Here is an 18,539-nt window from a genome sequence, read left to right on the forward strand (position 1 = left end):
CTTGCTCGGAAAAAAGGGAATCAGCCTTGATTCTTTGCCTTTTATGACACCTAAACCATATACATCAGCAAATCTTGTTGGTCCTGTCCCCAAAAATTTATCTTAAATCCAATCACTTCTGACCCTCTCAATTGCTAAAACCCTACTCCAAGCCACTGGTATTAATTTTCTGTAATCGTTGTAACAAATTGTGTTGTGTGTTGTTTTCAGCCATAAACTTGCTCCCTTTACTCAAATTTATTTTCTCACAGTTCTGGAGCCCAAAAGTCCAGATCAAGGCATTGGCAGGGCCACAGGCCATATAAGGGCTCTAGGGGAGAATCCTTTCCTTGCTTCTTCTAGCTTCCAATGGTGGCCAGCATTCCCTGACTTGTGGCCACATCACTCCAATCTGTCTCTGAGGTCACATTGCCTCCTTCTGTGTCAAATCTCCCTCTGCTTCTCTCTTACAAGGATGTTTGTGAATGCATTTAGAGTCCATCCTTATAATCCAAATAATCTCTCCATCTCAGTATCCTAAGACAATTACTTCTGTAAAGTATTTGCCATATAAAGTAATCGGCTGCACACGGTGGCTCACGCCTGTAATCCCAGCACTTTTGGAGGCCAAGGTTGGTGGATCACTTGAGGTCAGGAGTTCGAGATGTGCCTGGCCAACATGGTGAAACCCTGTCTCTACCAAAAATACAAAAAAAAATTAGCTGGGCGTGGTGGCGTGGGCCTATAATCCCAGCTACTCGGGAGGCTGAGGCAGGAGAATTGCTTGAACCCGGGAGGAGGAGGTTGCAGTGAACCGAAATTGTGCCACTGCACACCAGCCCGAGTGACAGAGCAAGACTCCATCTAAAATAAAATAAAAATAAAAATAAAATAAAGTAGTCTCCACATGTTCTGGGGATTGGGACACAGATATCTTTTCCAGGACTATTTTTAAGCCCACGATACCACTATCATCTCTCACCTGGTCTATGGCTACATCTTCCTAATGGATCTGCCTCCTACTTTAACTTGTACCCTCAAAAAGCAGGGAAGATTTCCTCAAAGATCAAATCTTTTGCTTAAAATCTGTGAGTGGCGCAATCCAAAATCCTTATCATGGCCTCGAGGCCGTACTTAACTGGGCCCTTGGCTTCTTCTCTGGCGTCATCCTCCAACCCTTCCCACTTTGTCCTCCCCCTTTTTGCTATTTCTCAAGTGGGCCAAGTATCCTGGAGGGAGTTCTTTTGTCTCTGGAGCACTCAATTCTCCCCCCAGCCCCCGCCCCATCCCCCAGCCCGCCACCCAGTTCTTCATGTTTGCTCCCTTCTCATCATGTAAATCTCGGCTATAAGATCACCCACTCAACTCTAAAATCTCTCATTCAGAAAGCTCCCTTTCCTCAGTCGTGCTCTGCCTCACTGTGCCCTATTGTATCTTCTTCATGGCACTTTCTGAAATCATCTCAGGGACTTGTTTGTGTGTTTGTTATTGGTATACGATGATTGTTGACTAGCCCAGCCTTCTCCTCTGCAGCCTAAATATCTCAAATGGCATGGTGTCGAAACATGAACACCCTTAGGATGAGCCCAGTGTGTCCTGTGCATATTCCTTTTGATTTGTAGTATCAGTGACTCAACATACTTGTCTGACTAGTGTAAGGTAGGAAGGAAGGTGTCCCAGGTACTTTGCTCATTAATGAATGTGTAACTTTTCCAGCTACTTTACTCATTAATGAAAGTGTAACTTTTACATCAAAAGAGCAGGACTCCATCGAGAACAAACTTTATCCTTTCCTCATGGTCCCTTAATAGATATCTGCAAAATCCTTGTGATTTCATCCAAGGGAATGAAAGGTCTTGTAATTCTTGGTTACTTTTAGAATGTTGGGTCTCACTTTGAGACCCAAGAACATTTTTGGTTCTCTTGGTTTGATCTTGTTTAAAATAATAAAATGAAATTACTGCCAATGCCCAGCTCTTCAATAACCATCTCCAAAGAAATCTCTCAGGCTCTCTTTAATTTCTTATATCATCTAGGTAAGGAATGAGCCAACTCTCTCAAAAACAGTCACCAGCCCCTTCCTTTGTAAGTGCTGCAAAGGAGTGCTAACATTTTAAGGAGGGGTTCTCTGTGAACATTGGTTCTCTGCCTTTAGTGACCTCATTGCAGTCTGAGACCTTGAATTCCATCTTAGCATCCCATTACAAAGGCTAAGATTAAATGTGAGCTATTTGTATTTTTGTCACTGTTGAGCTATACAGTTTACAGACTGCTGAAACTGCCAATTCTTTTATACACATAAAAGGGTCCATGTGGAGGGCATATTTAACTTCATAACATTTATTTTTCCTGGGCCACGCATGGCACCATAGCGCTTTTCTTATCTCCTGCTTTGGCACAGCCAAATCTAATATTGCTGTACCCTCTGAACTTTTAGTATCTTCTCTCCAAAGAGAAAAACTACTTTCCACTCCCCGGATCCAAGGAGGAATGAACCAAATTGCTACAGAAGTTGAGTCAACCCACTGCCCTCAAATCCTGAGATGTATTCCCAGTGGGAAAAGGAACACTCCTTCAGGACTTTGTACCCCAAATTCCACGAGACCCACAGACACCCTCAGCCCAGCCCAGCTCCAAGTATTTGCATGAATCCTCCCTCTTTCTCAGCCCTCATCCTCTCAGTGACTGGTGTCTTCATCCTCCAACCAGTCATCATTGCTGGGAGTGCAATTCCATTTCCCCTGAGCCCCTGACAACTGAAGGGTGATGCCTCTACCCTGAGTCTGATCACGCCCGAGTGCGGCCGACCTGGGCCCTCGGTGATGCCATGTGGCCCAGGTGGGAGGGGGGGGGTATATAAGAGAGGCGTTGCCCTTGCTCCTGGCTGGCCCAGCTGCCTGGGTTGGCCCTGTTAGCTTTGGCTCCGGGCCGGAGGGCAGACGACACGAAGGAGGAGGAAGCCAGCCGCCAAGACTCGCCGTGGGAAATTCGGCGTCTGCAGGGGTGCTCGACGCGGCGGAGCCCGCGACGCCGGCCGCGGAGCGACATGTTGCTGCTGGTGCTGAAGCCGCAGCTGCCCACCCTCGCTGTGGCTGTGCTGATGGCAGCAGCAGCCCGTCTAGAGTGGCCGCTGCCGTGATGCTGGCTGCAGTCGGGGAGGCAAGTGGAGCCAGGAACAGGCAGAAGCCCCGCCCCCTCCTGAGTTGACAGGGTGGGACCTTCGCGCTCATGGGTGCGGCCGCTGCCGCCCCGCTGTGGCTGCGGACCAAGGCCTCCCTGTGCTCTTGGGGGCCAGGAGCAGCCAGGAGCCGCGCCCTCCCAGGCACAGCTACTGCGGCTCAAGCTGTGGCTGCAGACCCAGGCATCTCTTCACTCTCCAGGGGCTGGGAAGGCCTCCCTGCCCGCGCAGGCTCAGAAATGCCTGATTCTGCTGCCTGGTCTCTCTCCGCTCCTGGTGCCTGCTGCACGGGCTCTGAAATGCCTGCTCCCACTGCCTGGCTGCTCCCTGCTACCAGTGCCCACTCTGATCTCAGAGCAAAGTTGAGGCCAAGGCCGGCGCCACTGCAACCCGGCCGGGTGTGCGCACACTCGGGCAGCGCTGACATGCCAGCCTCCTGCTGCCTCGGCCCCCTCTGGACTTGCCTTGGCGCCAAGGAGCACAGGAGGGAGGCCGAGGTGAGGGCTGAGGGCAGACCAGTATTGACCTGCAGGTGCCCCTCAACACGAACAGCCTGGGTGCTCTAATGTTGTTCCTTCTGTTTTACTTCTAACTGCCCTTCCTCCTGCTCACCTCTGACTCTCTCATTGCATAATTTTGCCCCCTCTTTCTCTCCTTCATCTTCTCCCCTTTTCCTTGCCTCATCTCATTTCCTCCTTCTGTACCTAAAAAGTTTTGCATTTGGGCTAAAAAATGAACCCAACCATTTCTCTTCAGCCATCTTCCAGCATTAAGCTTCTAATACAGACGAGTTTGTGAGCTACCAACGGTTTGAAGACATTTCTTCTAGTTCTATTCCTGTTGCATTCCCCTCCTGTTTAGTCCATTCAACAGACTATTTCTGAGTTGTTCCCTAGCTCTCTCTCCATGCTTCCACCCACCAGGACCTGGTAGATCTTACCCTCCTGACACTGCTCATTCAGCTGGTTAGAAATGAAGCCCTTCCCACCAGTCAGAACTGGGAAACATGGTTGGAACTAAAGAATTCTCTGTCTCCCCTTTCCTCGTTGTTAGTCTTCAGTTCACTCTCTCCAGGAGCACCTAAAAGCTTGTGACTAAATATCCCATTTGGAGCCCTGAGCAGACACTGTGATCCACTAGATTAGGGCCTTGGGCTTCAAGCCTATATGTATTTCATGCATTTGGCCTATATTTAGACTTTCTGGGTACTCATGCAGAGGCTAACCACAGCATGCTTTTTCCCCTAGGCCAGACCATAATGAAAGATGCTTTCCCTTGAAAACTAAACGGCCAGGACTTGATCACAAAACATCACCTCTCCCCTGGACTCCAGAGGGTCATTCCTAACTCCGTACTTGACATATCTATTAGGTATCTCAGACTGGAAGGTCTAAAACTGAACTCTCCCTCCTCCATAATCTGCCTCCCCTTAGCCTTCCCTTTGTCAGTAAATGATGAGTTTTTTCCTTCTATTGCTCAGGCCAAAAAATCCTTTTTGTGGCTCATTTACTTCTTGCACATCAACAAATCCTATTAGCTCTACCTGCAAAATATACCCAGAATTCAAATCTTGCTCACCACGCGGCCTGCTGCCGTCCAGTCCAGACCAACGTGGCTTGCAGCACCTCTCAACTGTTCTCTCCGCTTTACTCCTGTGTTCTATAGTCTACCCTCCACACGCAGCCAGAGGATCCTTTTTGTTTTTCTTTCTTGAGACAGTATCTTGTTCCATCACTGAGGCTGGAATGCAGTGGCACTATCATAGCTCACTGCATCCTTGAAGTCCTGGCTCAAGCAATCCTCCCATCTCAACCTCCCAAGTAGCTAAGACTACAGGTGCGTGCCAACATGCCCAGCAAATTCTTTAAATCTTTTGTAGAGATGGTCTCCCACTATGTTGTCCAGGCTGGTCTCAAACTCCTGGCACAAGTGATCCTCCCTCCTTGGCCTCCCAAAGCTTTGGGATTACAGGCATGAGTCAGGATTACAGGCATGAGCCACCGTAACCAGCCAAGGGGATCCTTGAAAAGCAGGAAAGATCTTATCACACAGCTCAAAACCTTCCTTTTCACTCACTGTCAATCCAAAGGCTAGCACCAGGCCCTCTCACTCAGTTTCAACCATATTGTCCGTTTTGCATTCGTTGTTGGCCTTTTCTTCTGCTCTTCTCTTTCCCTTGAGCCCTCTTCCCTCAGATATTTTGTCTAGTCACTCCTTGACTCTCTTGACATTTCTGCTCAAATGCCACATACTGAGAGACCTTCTGAACCACTTGCATCTCTCCCTAACCTCTTTCTATGTGTTATTTTTCTCAACAGTACGTATCACTACCCATCCCCACCCAATAATTATTTTATTTATTCTAGGTCTTTCTGCTGGAATGTGAGCATCTTGAGGACAGATAATTTGTTTTGTTCTCTGCAGCATCCCTGGTCCATGGGGCTCAGCTAGGGGAAGGGACTTTTCTGGGCAAGGCAAAAAGAACAAAGACAGATCAAGCACCTTTAGGAAAAGGCACCAAGCTTGCTGGGGCATATGGGAGACAGGGAGGTGAGGTCAGGCTGGCCAGAAGGGTCTGAAGGCCAAATAGGCCACCAGAAGCATTAGGATATGAGGGTAATGGAAAACAACCCTCCTCCATTGTTCACTTTCTCCCTTCAGACAGGACTCCAAAGTGATAAAAAATTGTCCACCTTAGGAATAGAACAAGATGACAGAAAAGGATTCTCCATTTCTTTCTTTTCTTTATTTTTCATTTTATTTTATTTTATTTTTTGAGACAGAGTCTTGCTGTGTCACCCAGGCTTGAGTACAGTGGTGCGACCTTGGCTCACTGCAACCTCCACCTCCCAAGTTCAAGCAATTCTCCTGACTCAGCCTCCCAAGTAGCTGGGACTACAGTCACCTGCCACCACGCCCAGCTAATTTTTTGTATTTTTAATAGAGATAGGGTTTCACTATGTTGGCCAGGCTGGTCTCAAACTCCCAACCTCAGGTGATTCCTCCTGCCTCAGCCTCCCAAAGTGCTGGGATTACAGTCATGAGCCACCGTGCCCAGCCCAGGATTCTCCATTTCCTATCCCCCTTTAGATACATCAATTTGAACTACTATTCACAAATGAAAATATTTTCACAAGAAGTAAGGAAACCATGGCCAGGCATGGTGGCTCACGCCTGTAATCCCAGCACTTTGGGAGGCCGAGGCAGGAGGAATCACCTGAGGTCGGGAGTTTGAGACCAGCCTAATCAACGTGGAGAAACCCCATCTCTACTAAAAGTACAAAATTTGCCGGTGTGGCTGGCACGTGCCTGAGGCAGGTGGATTGGTTGAGTTCAGGAGACCCCATGTCTACAAAAAATGTACAAAAATTATCTAGGTGTGGTGGTGTGCACCTGTAGTTCCAGCTACTCAAAAGGCTGAAGTGGGAGGATGACTTGAGCCTGGGAGGCAGAGGTTGCGGTGAGTCAAGATGCCAGGATTGCACTGCTGTATTCCAACCTGGGTGAAAGAGCCAGACACTGTCAAAAAAAAAAAAAAAAAAAACACACACACACAAAAAGGAAGAGGGGCATCGAAGATGGTGGGAAGGACAGTTTTACATTTGCCTACATCACCCTTTCTTCAACCTCAAGCAGCACAGCAGAGAGAGAGATTTTCCACTTGGAGAAAGAAGAGAGAAGTGAGCACTGGACTTGGCCTTGGACCCTGACACTGGGACCACCCCAGTCAAACCCAGCACCAGGAAGGCCCCCATATCCCCAGACTCTAGGCCAGCACATGAGGTCTGAGCCTTCAAGCGTCCCTGGCCCCAGGCTGGATCCTGCATCCCCAAGTTCCAGACCAGGGACTCAGTCTCTGGCCTCCGGGCCTACTCCAGCACCAGGTCATCACCAGTGAAACAGGCCTTCAAGCTCACCCAAGCACCAGGCCAGGCCCTACAGACTCAGTCTCCAGACACACCCCAGCGTTAGGCTGACCCCAGTAGCCCAAGGTCCTAGGCCTGCCTCTGCAGCTCCAGGCTTCAGGCCCACCCCAGAGCCAAGTTAGCACGTCTAGCCTCAGGCACCAGGTCAACACCCTTAGACCTTAAAGACCTAGTCTTCAAAATAGCACACACACACACACTCTTAGCCTTCAGGCCAACCCCTGTAGACCTAGGCTTCAGGCCAGCCCCCGTGGATCCAGGTACCTGGTAAGTATGTATAATGCCAGGCTCCAGTGGAGTCGGGGTCCAGGCCACCCCAGCAGACCCTGGAGCCAGGCCAGCCCCCGTGGACTGAGGATCCAGTAATATTGCTGCAGATTCAGGCCTCTAAGCCAGCCTCTGTGAACTCAGGACACAGGTTTACTCCTGTGGACTTACGCTGCAGAGGACACAGACTCCAGGCCCATCTCCGTACCTGGCTGGTCCCTGCAGACTCAGGCTCAAGGCCCACTCCAGTGGCAAGTCAGCCCTTGCAGACCTGGGATTCAGGTTTGCCACAAGGGACACAGGTTCTAGGTCCACCTCAGCAGATCCAATCAACTGGTCCACCCTAGTGGATCCAGCCTTCAGACCTGCCCATCCGCTCATCCAGTCACTAGACCAGCCAACCTGAGGACTTAAGCAGCAAGCTCACCCATTGGCCACAACAGGCGGCCTTCCCAGAATTTCTGTACAGGTTGACTGATAGATAAAGGGTGTTTTTAGATAATCGTCTTCAAAGACTGGAATAAGTAGCTACTTCTTCAAATACACACACACCAATGCATGGAAGAATCAAGAACAATTAGAAATACGCATCACCGGCCGGGCACGGTGGCTCAGGCCTGTAATCCCAGCGCTTTGGGAGGCCAAGGAGTGTGGATCACTTGAGGACAGGAGTTCAAGACCAGCCTGGCCAATATGGTGAAACCCCATCTCTACTAAAAAATACAAAACTTAGCCAGGTGTGGTGGTGCATGCCTGTGGTCCCAGCTACTCGGGAGCCTGAAGCAGGAGAATCGCTTGAATTCAGGAAGCAGAGATTGCAGTGAGCCGAGATCATACTACTGCACTGCAGCCTGGGCGACAGAGCGAGACTCCATCTCCAAAAAAAAAGAAAAAAAGAAATATGCATCACCAAAGGGACAAAATAAAGCACCAGTGACTGACTCTAAAAAGATGGAGATGTATAAATTGCTCAACAAAGAATTCAAAATACTTTGAATATGAATGGATTAAATTTTCCAATTAAAAAACATAGAGTGGCTGAGTGAATTAAAAAAAAAAACCCAACTATATGTTGCCTACAAAGGACTCACTTCACCTGTGAAGACACACATATACTGAAAGTAAAGGGATAGAAAAAGATACTCCAGGCAAATGGAAACCAAAGGAGAGCAGGAGCAGGTATACTTAGATAAAATAAACTTTAAAACCTTAAGGCAAAAATTGTAAAAAGAGACAAATGAGGTCACTACATAAAAATAAAGGGATCAATTCAGCAAAAAGATACAACAATTGTAAATATATATTCACCCAACATTGGGATATACCTACATATATAAAGCAATATTAATACAGGTACAAGGAGACATAGGTTGCAATATAATAAGAGTAGGGGACTTAAACACCCCACTTTCAGCAATGGACAGATAATCCAGACAGAAAATCAATAAGGAAACATCAGACATAAACTAAACTCTAGACCAAATGGGCCTAACACATGTACACAGAACATTCTATCCAACAGCAGAAGAATACATCATCTTATATATAGAAAACCCTAAGGACGACATTAAAAAGTCTGTTAGAACTGATAAATTAATTCAGTAAAGTTGGAGGATCAATATACACAATCAGTAGCATTTCTACACAGTAACAGTAAACTATCCAGAAAACAAATCCAGAAAACAATCTCATTTACAATAGCTAAAAAAAGATAAAATACTTAAGAATAAATTTAACCAATGAGCTCTACACTAAAAACTATAAAACATTATTGAAAGAAATTGAAGAAGAAATGAGTAAATGGAAAGATATTTCATGTTAATGGATCGGAGGAATCAATATTATTAAAATGTCCATGCTACCAGAGCAATCTACAGATTCAATGCAATCCCTATAAAAATTCCAAAGACAGTTTTCACAGAAATAGAAAAGACAACCCTTAAATACCTTTGGTGAAGAAAAAACAATCCCAAAATTTGTACAGAATCGAAAAGAAACCACTCAACGATAAGAAAACAAATAACCCACTTAAATAATAGGCAAAGAATGTGAATAGACTTTTCTCTAGGGAAGACATACAAGTGGCCAGCAGATATGTGCAAACATGCTTAATATCACGAATCATCAGGGAAATGCAAATTACAACCACAATGAGATATTACCTTCTGGCCGGGCCCTGTGGCTCATGCCCCTAATCCCAGCACTTTGGGAGGCCAAGGCGGGTGGATTACCTGAGGAATTTGAGACAAGCCTGTCCAACATGGTGAAACCCTGTCTCTACTAAAAACAAAAATTATGCTGGGCGTGGTGGTGCATTCCCATAATCCCTGCTACTTGGGAGGCAGAGGCAGGAGAATTGCTTGAACCCGGGAGGTGGAGGTTGCAGTGAGCCGAGATTGCGCCACTGCACTCCAGCCTGGGTGACAGAGCGAGACTCCGTCTCAAAAAAAAAAAAAAAAAAAAAAAAAAAAGGATATTACCTTCCATCTGCTAGAATGACTATTATCAAAAAAGATGAAAGATAACTAGCATTGGTGAGGATGAGGAGAAAAGGGAAATCTTGCACATTGTTGGTGGGAATGTAAATTAGTATAGTTATTGCAGACAACAGTATGGAAGCGCCTCAAAATTACCATATGATCCAGCACTCCCACTACTGGGTATCTATCCAAAAGTAATTGAAATCATTATGTTGAAGAGATGCCTGCACTCTCACGTTTATTGCAGCATTACTCACAATGGGTAAGATCTGGAAACAACCATAATACCCATCAAGGATGAATGGTTAACAAAATTTGTTATTTGTGACAACATGGGTGAATCTAGACAGCCTTCTGTTACATGAAATATGCCAGGCACAGGAAGACAAATACTTCATGATATCCCCTATGTTTTGAATCTAAAAAAGTCGAACTCATAGAAATAAGGAGTAGAATGGTGGTTATCAGAGGCTGGGAGAGGGGGGTGGAATGAGGAAAGAGAGGGTGGAATGTTGGTTAAAAGGTACATAGTTGTAGTTCAACAGGAGGAATGATTTCTTGTGACCTACTGCACAGAATGGTGACTGTGGTTAATAATAATGCATATTTCAAAATTCCTGCAGGAGTGGATTTTAAATGTTCTGACCACAAAGAAATCATAAAAGTATGGGAGGTGATGGATATGTTAATTAGCCTTATTTGATCACTTCACAATATGTACATGAATTGAAACATCACATGGTACTCCATAAAGATATATAATTATTATTTGTCAATTCGAGATAAAATATTTTAAAAAGGAAAAAATATTAAAAACCTGGAAATAGACAAAAGAGATTACTAGGTGTCCTTCTCACGGAACTTGGCATGGTCTAGCAGACCTTTGTGGGATTATCTGTTTCCATTGGCATGTGCACCTTTGTTAATTTTTATTGACTTGGCTATTCTGCAGCTTTTTTTTTTTTTTTTGGGACAGAGTCTCGCTCTGTCGCCCAGGCTGGAGTGCAGTGGCTCAGTCTTGGCTCACTGCAAGCTCCGCCTCCCGGGTTCACGCCATTCTCCTGCCTCAGCCTCTTGAGGAGCTGGGACTACAGGCGCCCGCCACCACGCCCAGCTAATTTTTGTATTTTTAGTAGAGACGGGGTTTCACTCTGTCGGCCAAGATGGTCTCGATCTCCTGACCTCATGATCCGGCCACCTCGGCTTCCCAAAGTGCTGGGATTACAGGCGTCAGCTGCAGCGCCCGGCCGAAGTTAACTTTTAGAAAACTAATAGTAATGAAAATGGTTTCTGTCTGAGAGCAAGACCAAGGATAGCAATATAAATAAAATTTGTCAAGAGACACAACCGATTTATCTCTGGCAAAGAAAAGATAACCCCGAAGTAGAAATCCCAACTTCCAATATCACAGTTTATTACTTAGGATATTAACCCAACTTTAATCTGTTAGCAACCTCTTTTCAGCCTTCATTTGGCTGAATTATTATTTTAAAAGTCTCTTGAAATTCTCCTTTTAATTAGTTGTAACATTGGTAACATTGTATAGGTCATTGACAAAGGCCTTCCTTAACCAAACTTTAGTCAGGTGCCTCTGATTCCTGTTTTTGATTAGGCCTCCACCTTGGTCCCTATCCTGTCTTTGGCCTGTAAAGCCTAGTCTTAGCAAACGGTCCTGCTAAGTCAGTTTAGTGTGAATTCCCCCAGCCTTGATATTGATCAAGTTACTCATTTCTCGCCTTTGAATTTCTCACCTTTGATGTCCAAGTCTTTGGCCTCCATTAAGCAAGAATCTTTTAAGTCCTGTTTAGCATGTAGCCCCTACTCCTATTAGTAATTTTTCCTCCCTTCCTTCCTTCTTTCCTTCTCCCCTACCCGTAATGTCTCCTATTAGTAATTTTCTTTTTTTGAAATTTCAAATTTCTTTGAAAGGTGAGCTTGATCATAGCTCACTGAAGCCTCAAACTCCTGGGCAGAAGCGATCCTCCTGCCTAGGCCTCCCAAAGCACTGGGATTACAGGCCTGAGCTGCCCCACTTGTCCCATTCTCTTAGTAATTTTCCATCCACTGATACCCCCCACCCCCCACACTCTGCTCCTTGGCTTTAAATTTCTAGCTGTCTTTGTTGATTTGGAGTTGAGCCCAATCTCTCACCCCTATTGTAATAGTTTGAATAAAATTATCCCTTGCTGTTTGAACAAGTATCAGAATAATTTTCCCTTTAAAGTTATTATCTTTCATCATTAGTTAATTGAATAAAATCTTGACACATGTGGATTTATATTTGCATGACATATATTTTATTTTATTTTTTTGAGACAGAGTTTCACTCTTGTTGCCCAGGCTGGAGTGCAATGGCGTGATCTCTGCTCACCACAACCTCCGCCTCCCAGGTTCAAGCGATTCTCCTGCCTCAGCCTCCCGAGTAGCTGGGATTACAGTCATGTGCCACCACGCCCAGCTAATTTTGTATTTTTAATAGAGACGGGGTTTCTCCATGTTGGTCAGGCTGGTCTCGAACTCCCAACCTCAGGTGATCCGCCCGCCTCCCAAAGTGCTGGGATTACAGGCATGAGCCACCGCGCCCGGCTGCATGACATTTATTTTAGTTTTTGAAAAATATTTTAGCAAAAGTCATTTAGTGAGGCCTTACTTAACTGCACAGTCTAAAAATAGAACTTCTCCACCACTTCATTGCTTTTGGTTTCTCCTCACACTCTGTACATGTGATTGTGCTGGTCATCTCCTTCACTAGCAAGTCAGCTCACCAAGTTGGGCTTTGTCTATTTGCCGTTGTGTTCCCAATGGACACTCGATGTTAAGATTCAACGAATGAGTGCCTGGATGAGTGGCATCTGGGCTCACAGGTAACAACCTCACAGCCAACCGGGAGGACACTGCCAAAGCTGCTCTGCAATGCGAGTCCCGGGCCTTTCCATTGGACGCTAAAGCAACTCGTTAACTGCTGGGTAAACGCAGCTGACTTCCCTCACCTCAGCCGAGGCCCGCATCAGGCCCCTCTGACCTCTGACCTCCCCATCCGGCCGTTATCGCCAACCGTATCTGTGTGGTTTCGTGGAGGAAGAGCGGTGGACCTTGAGGGGTGGGTATGCGCAGGCACAATAAAGCAGAAAGCCGCTATAATAATGATGATAATGAAGAAAAACAAAAGCATCCATTTGTCACTTTGTGGCAAGCGTTTTTCCAACTACTTTCCAAGTAGTAACTACTTGTCCGTTTCCCCAGCTTGGGCCGGAATGTGAGGCGGTAGCTTGTGCTTTGCCTTTCTCAGGCATTGTCCTGCATTTGCGGGGCCAGGCGCTGGCGCACGGTCACTAACCCCTGGTCGTTAGCTTCGATTCCCGGCCTGGGAGAGCGCTATCGGCCACTCCGGGCTGCATTGCAGTCGCGGCTTTCTCCAGAGCTCCGGCGGGGGACGGGAAGCGCTGAAACTTCGCGACCAGTCAGTAGGATTCCCACGGCCGCAACGCGGGTGTGACGCGGCAGGCTGGCACCAGTGGACACAAGTACGAGGGTAAGTGAGAGGCGCTTCACTTCCGAGTGTCAGGATGGCCGAGTGGTCTAAGGCGCCAGACTCAAGGTAACCACCTTCCCTACGGGCGTTCTGGTCTCCGGATGGAGGCGTGGGTTCGAATCCCACTTCTGACACACTCGTTTTATTGGTATTTTATTCCCCTTAGGAAATCCCAAAATTTTCCCGGAGTCCGTTGGTATTTTGTCGTCTTCTGCGGGAAGAAGGTTACAACTACCCATCCTTGCTGCCCGGTGTTCCCTATCTGCCGCAGCAAGGGGGCTACGAACCAAGGGGAGGGAAGCACTCTCGGCATCTTCCCAAATGTTGCGAGGAAACCGCATCCAATCATATGTCTCTATAGGATATACGTCACAGGATATTTATTTAGTATAGGATATTGCTAAGCCCCAGCTCATGTCTTCCCTGGTGGTCTAGTGGTTAGGATTCGGCGCTCTCACCGCCGCGGCCCGGGTTCGATTCCCGGTCAGGGAAGGAGGCTTTTTTTTTTTTTTTTTTTTTTTTCCTTTTTCTTTTTTAACACTTTCTGGTGGAGCAGAGCTAACCCATAGGTAATGTTCCTAGAGTCAGCTGTGACTTGACTCTAAACAAAGGGCAAAATGCACCTGGTATCCTCATTTTGCAGAGTAGTTACCTGAAATGGACTCTACTACAGTTTATGAGCGCCGTATATGTAGTCAATGTCTTTACTCATGATATCTTAAGAACGGAGAAAAAATGCCAGCAGCACAAAATGATCCAAAAAGATAGCTCTGGGAATGCCAAAAATGGCTGTTCTTAAAATTATGTCACAGACTTCAAAAAGTCTCCCTAGGAGTCCAAAGGCCGTTAGAATGGCACCTGTTGCCTACAGGGGAGGGTCAGGGCCAGTCCTAGCTCCTTAATGACGCTTGGGTAATTGTCGCTATGGAAAGAGATCAGGTACTTCTCCCTCACCCCAGCATCTATCTTTTCATTTTTTAAATAAGTGGAGATAAGTGAAATAATGCCACAACCAACCCTGGTTTCTCTTTACCTGCAATCAACACTGGTTAATATTTTGTCACATTCTCTCTCTCTCTCTCTCTCTTCCAAGGTAGATAGATAGATAGGTAGATAGAGATATAGATAGATAGATAGATAGATAGACAGACAGACAGACAGACAGACAGACAGATAATAGATAGAGATAGGTATACCTTCCCTATTCCATTTGAAAGTTGAGATCTGTATGGCCGGGCGCAGTGGCTCACGCCTGTAATCCCAGCACTTTGGGAGGCCGAGGCGGGCGGATCACGAGGTCAGGAGATCGAGACCATCCTGGCTGACAGGGTGAAACCCCGTCTCTACTAAAAATACGAAAATTAGCTGGGCGTGGTGGCAGGCGCCTGTAGTCCCAGCTACTCAGGAGGCTGAGGCAGGAGAATGGCGTGAACCCGGGAGTCGGAGCTTGCAGTGAGCCGAGATTGCACCACTGCACTCCAGCCTGGGCGACAGAGCGAGACTCTGTCTCAAAAAAAAAAAAAAAAAAAAACACAACAAAAGTTGAGATCTGTAAAACTGTCCCCCCAACTTGAAAGTCGCAGATATGACATTACTCCATGTCACACCTAAGAAAATTGACATTAACATGCTATCATATGCTAGTCTACATTCGAATTTTCCCCAATTGGCCTTAAAATGTCTTTTATAGCTGCTTTTAGCTTTTATTCTAAGTTTTTTATTGCCCATTTTTTAAATTTGGGAAGCCTGTGAAAAATATTTTAATAATTAAAAACTCCTAAATCACATTTAAGTTCTATCTTCTTAACATTTTGTAATATTATGAGCCTATACACCTAATTTGTTATTGTTTTCCGATGTTTTATTTCTCTCTGGGTACGTTTTTCAGATGTCCAGGCCAAGGCTGTGTTATCATACACTCTACACGATAAGACAGAACCAGGTCCATGCATGTTTGTGTTTTCCACAGTGTTTAAAATCAAATAGGCTTGTTTTAACTTCCTGAATTTCTGCTTCTTGTACTGCTGAAATGACTGGTTTGAAATAATTCAAATTGCTACAAATATTTACAGAAATTTTCTTAAATAATATTTATCTAGTGGTGGTAAGTTTGGTCAACTGAGCTGTTTGTCACATCCTTGTTCCTAGAACTGTATACACTGTGCTTGAATATGTGTGACTTTAAACTGTTCTTTTTGTTTTTTTTTCTTTGAGATGGAGTTTTGCTCTTGTTGCTCAGGCTGGAGTGCAATGGTGTGATCTTGGCTCACCGCAACCTCTGCCTCCCTGGTTCAAGCGATTCTTCTGCCTCAGCCTCCCGAGTAGCTGGGATTACAGGCATGTGCCACCACGCCCGGCTAATTTTGTATTTTTAGTAGAGACGGGTTTTCTGCATGTTGGCCAGGCTGGTCTCAAACTCCCAACCTCAGGTGATCTGCCCGCCTCGGCCTCCCAAAGTGCTGGGATTACAGGTGTGAGCCACCGTGCCCGGCCCTAGTTTCTTCTACTTGCAGAAGCTCTTTAGTTTAATTGGGTCCCACCTGTCAATTTTTGTTTTAGTTGCAATTGCTTGTGAGCACTTAGTCATAAATTATTTGCTAAGGCTGATATCCAGAAGAGTATTTCTCAGGTTTTCTTCCAGGATTTTTATAGTTGGAGGACTTATATTTAAATATTTAATCCATTCTGAATTAATTTTTGTATGTGGTAAAAGGTAGGATCCAGCTTCATTCTTCTGCATATGGCTAGTAAGGCACAAAATTTGAGTTAAGCTGTGTTAATGAAAAAATCCAAACTCTGTAAAATATTTTAAAGTGGTTCATTCTAAGCCACTATAAGTGATTCCAGCCCAAGGAAACCAGTCTCAAGGAGTCTTGGGAAAGTGCCCTTGAGGTGATCAGATTACAGTTTTTCGTTTTTGTTTTTGTTTTTTTTGAGACAGAGTCTCGCTCTGTAGCCCAGGCTGGAGTGCAGTGGTGCAATCTCGGCTCATTGCAATCTTCGCCTCCTGGGTCCTGGTTCAAGCAATTCTCCTGCCTTAGCCTTCTGAGTAGCTGGGATTACAGGCACACACCACCATGCCCAACTAATTTTTGTATTTTTAGTAGAGACGGGGTTTCACCCTATCAGCCAGGATGGTCTGGAACTCCTGACCTCGTGATCCGCCCACCTCATTATAGTTTTTTAAAAACACATTTTAGGGAGGCAAGAGTTACAGGCAAGGATATAAATCAATACATGGAAGGTATACATTGGTTTGGCCTGAAAAGCTAGGCTATCTTGAAGCAGGGGCTTATAGGTTATAGATAGATTCAGAGATTATTTAATTTCAATTGAATGAGTAAAGCTCTGTCTAAAACTTGGAGTCAGCAGAAAGAAATGTTTTAAGTTAGGATAATAATGCTATGTAGCAAGATTAATGACCTGCCCGTGTGCCTTAAATCATGCCTGGCATGGTCTTAGGTCTTGTTTATAATTTGATATCTCATTACCACAATGAGTCTGTTTTGCCAATCTTCTGATCTCTGTTTTCAGATGAATCCTGGTCAGTTGTTGTGCCTTAAATTTAAAAGGAAGAGGGTAAAATGAGGGGTGTCCTACCTCCCATCTCATAGTGGCCAGAACTCAGTTGTTTAAGTGAGACTGCAGACTTTTTTTGCAGTCCCCTTGGCCACAAGAGGTCTCTTCTGTCATTGGAGGACTTAGGATTTTATTTTATTATCATTTTTTTAGAGGCAGGATCTCATTCTTTTGCCCAGGGTGGAGTGCAGTGGCATAATCATAGCTCACTGTAACCTTGAACTCCTGGCCTGAAGTGATTCTCTCACTTCAGTTTCTTGAGTAGCTAGGACTACAGGCATGATCCACGATGTCTGGCTAATTTTTACTTTTTTTTTGTAGAGGTGGGGTTTTGCTATGTTTCCCAGACTGGTCTTGAACTCCTAGCCTTAAGCTCTCCTCTCACCTCAGCCTCCTGCATGGCTAGGACTACAGGTGTGTGACCCCATGCTCAGCTAAAAATTTTATTTTTAGTTTACATTTGTTACATCAGGAATAGAAAATTAATATAGTACCCAACAGAGCCACAATTATTTTAATTTCAAAACCCAGTCTTGGTTCAGAAGCCAGACCTCCTTCGAATTAGACATGGGACTAATGAATGCACCCTCCAACCAACTCTATCCCACTTAAAGGTGGTGACGGTAGGGACCCCAGGAGAAACAGTGCTTGACGAAGACAATCTTACCAGTTCTATAACCCCCGCACTCATCCTGTTCTTTATATATTTGAAGCTGACCGTGAGAGGAATCATGGACCAGTTACCTGGCCATTTCCTTCCTAAATTCTGCATTGAGATATCTGTGGTGGTATCCGATGTATCTAAATTGGCAATTCAAAGTAAAGCAGAGATGCATTTGAATAACCTGCTACACATGCAGATAGTTGCTAAATAAACACATGCAGGCCTTGAGACGGAACTATGTGTCACATTTTCACATCTCCCCGTAGAACATAATGTCTTCCTTCTACAAAGCAAACTTTCCTACCCTGTCAGTTTACTCCTCAATAATTTGTCTTAAGGTGTTACAAGGATACAAATCATGAATGAAAAAAATAAGAAACGTGTCTTATGATATTTTGTGCAAATAACGGTTACCAAAGAAAGGCCATGCTGATGTTAACTCTGGTTTGCACCAACTTGCCCCATGTCCAAATGAGGAAAGTGATGAAGACAGATCTCTCAGTGGCTGCTACATGCCAGATTTTTTCAGGAAGATTTACATTTTATTACCATAAAGACAGAAAATAAAAATAGGAATGATGAGTTATTATTATCAATATCACCAGCCCGATACTTGAGTGTACATTATTCATAGAAATATCGTTATCTAAATCAATCTTAATGTGATCACCTAAATGAGTTCTCACCTCTGGGACTAATTGCTTTCTTGTGCTGAGAAGTGAGGATGACGGTTGATTTAGTACAAGAGGTTAACTACTTTCAGGGTTCCTTCAGAGATCATTTCTACTCCATCAGAAAGATTGATCTGTTTGAATTCAAATTATACCACTCAGATATTGAACAAAAAGCAGCTGAAGAGAAGAAAAATATCTTCCTAGACATTGGGATAAAAGGTGGGGGTTGGGGAATCTGATTTTCATGTTGGAGAATTGCA

General features: G+C 45.1%; 2 non-coding genes across 2 annotated transcripts; both read left to right on the forward strand.

Moving 5' to 3' along the window:
- The first annotated feature begins 13,390 nt into the window (after nucleotides 1-13,390).
- TRNAL-CAA (transfer RNA leucine (anticodon CAA)) lies at nucleotides 13,391-13,496 on the forward strand. Its single transcript has 2 exons — nucleotides 13,391-13,428; nucleotides 13,451-13,496. It is a non-coding gene; the product is annotated as a tRNA-Leu (tRNA).
- A 286-nt stretch (nucleotides 13,497-13,782) lies between these two features.
- TRNAE-CUC (transfer RNA glutamic acid (anticodon CUC)) lies at nucleotides 13,783-13,854 on the forward strand. The gene has a single exon. It is a non-coding gene; the product is annotated as a tRNA-Glu (tRNA).
- The last annotated feature ends 4,685 nt before the right edge of the window (nucleotides 13,855-18,539 follow it).

Source organism: Symphalangus syndactylus, chromosome 19 (genome assembly GCF_028878055.3).
Source record: "Symphalangus syndactylus isolate Jambi chromosome 19, NHGRI_mSymSyn1-v2.1_pri, whole genome shotgun sequence".
Taxonomy (NCBI): Eukaryota; Metazoa; Chordata; class Mammalia; order Primates; family Hylobatidae; genus Symphalangus; species Symphalangus syndactylus.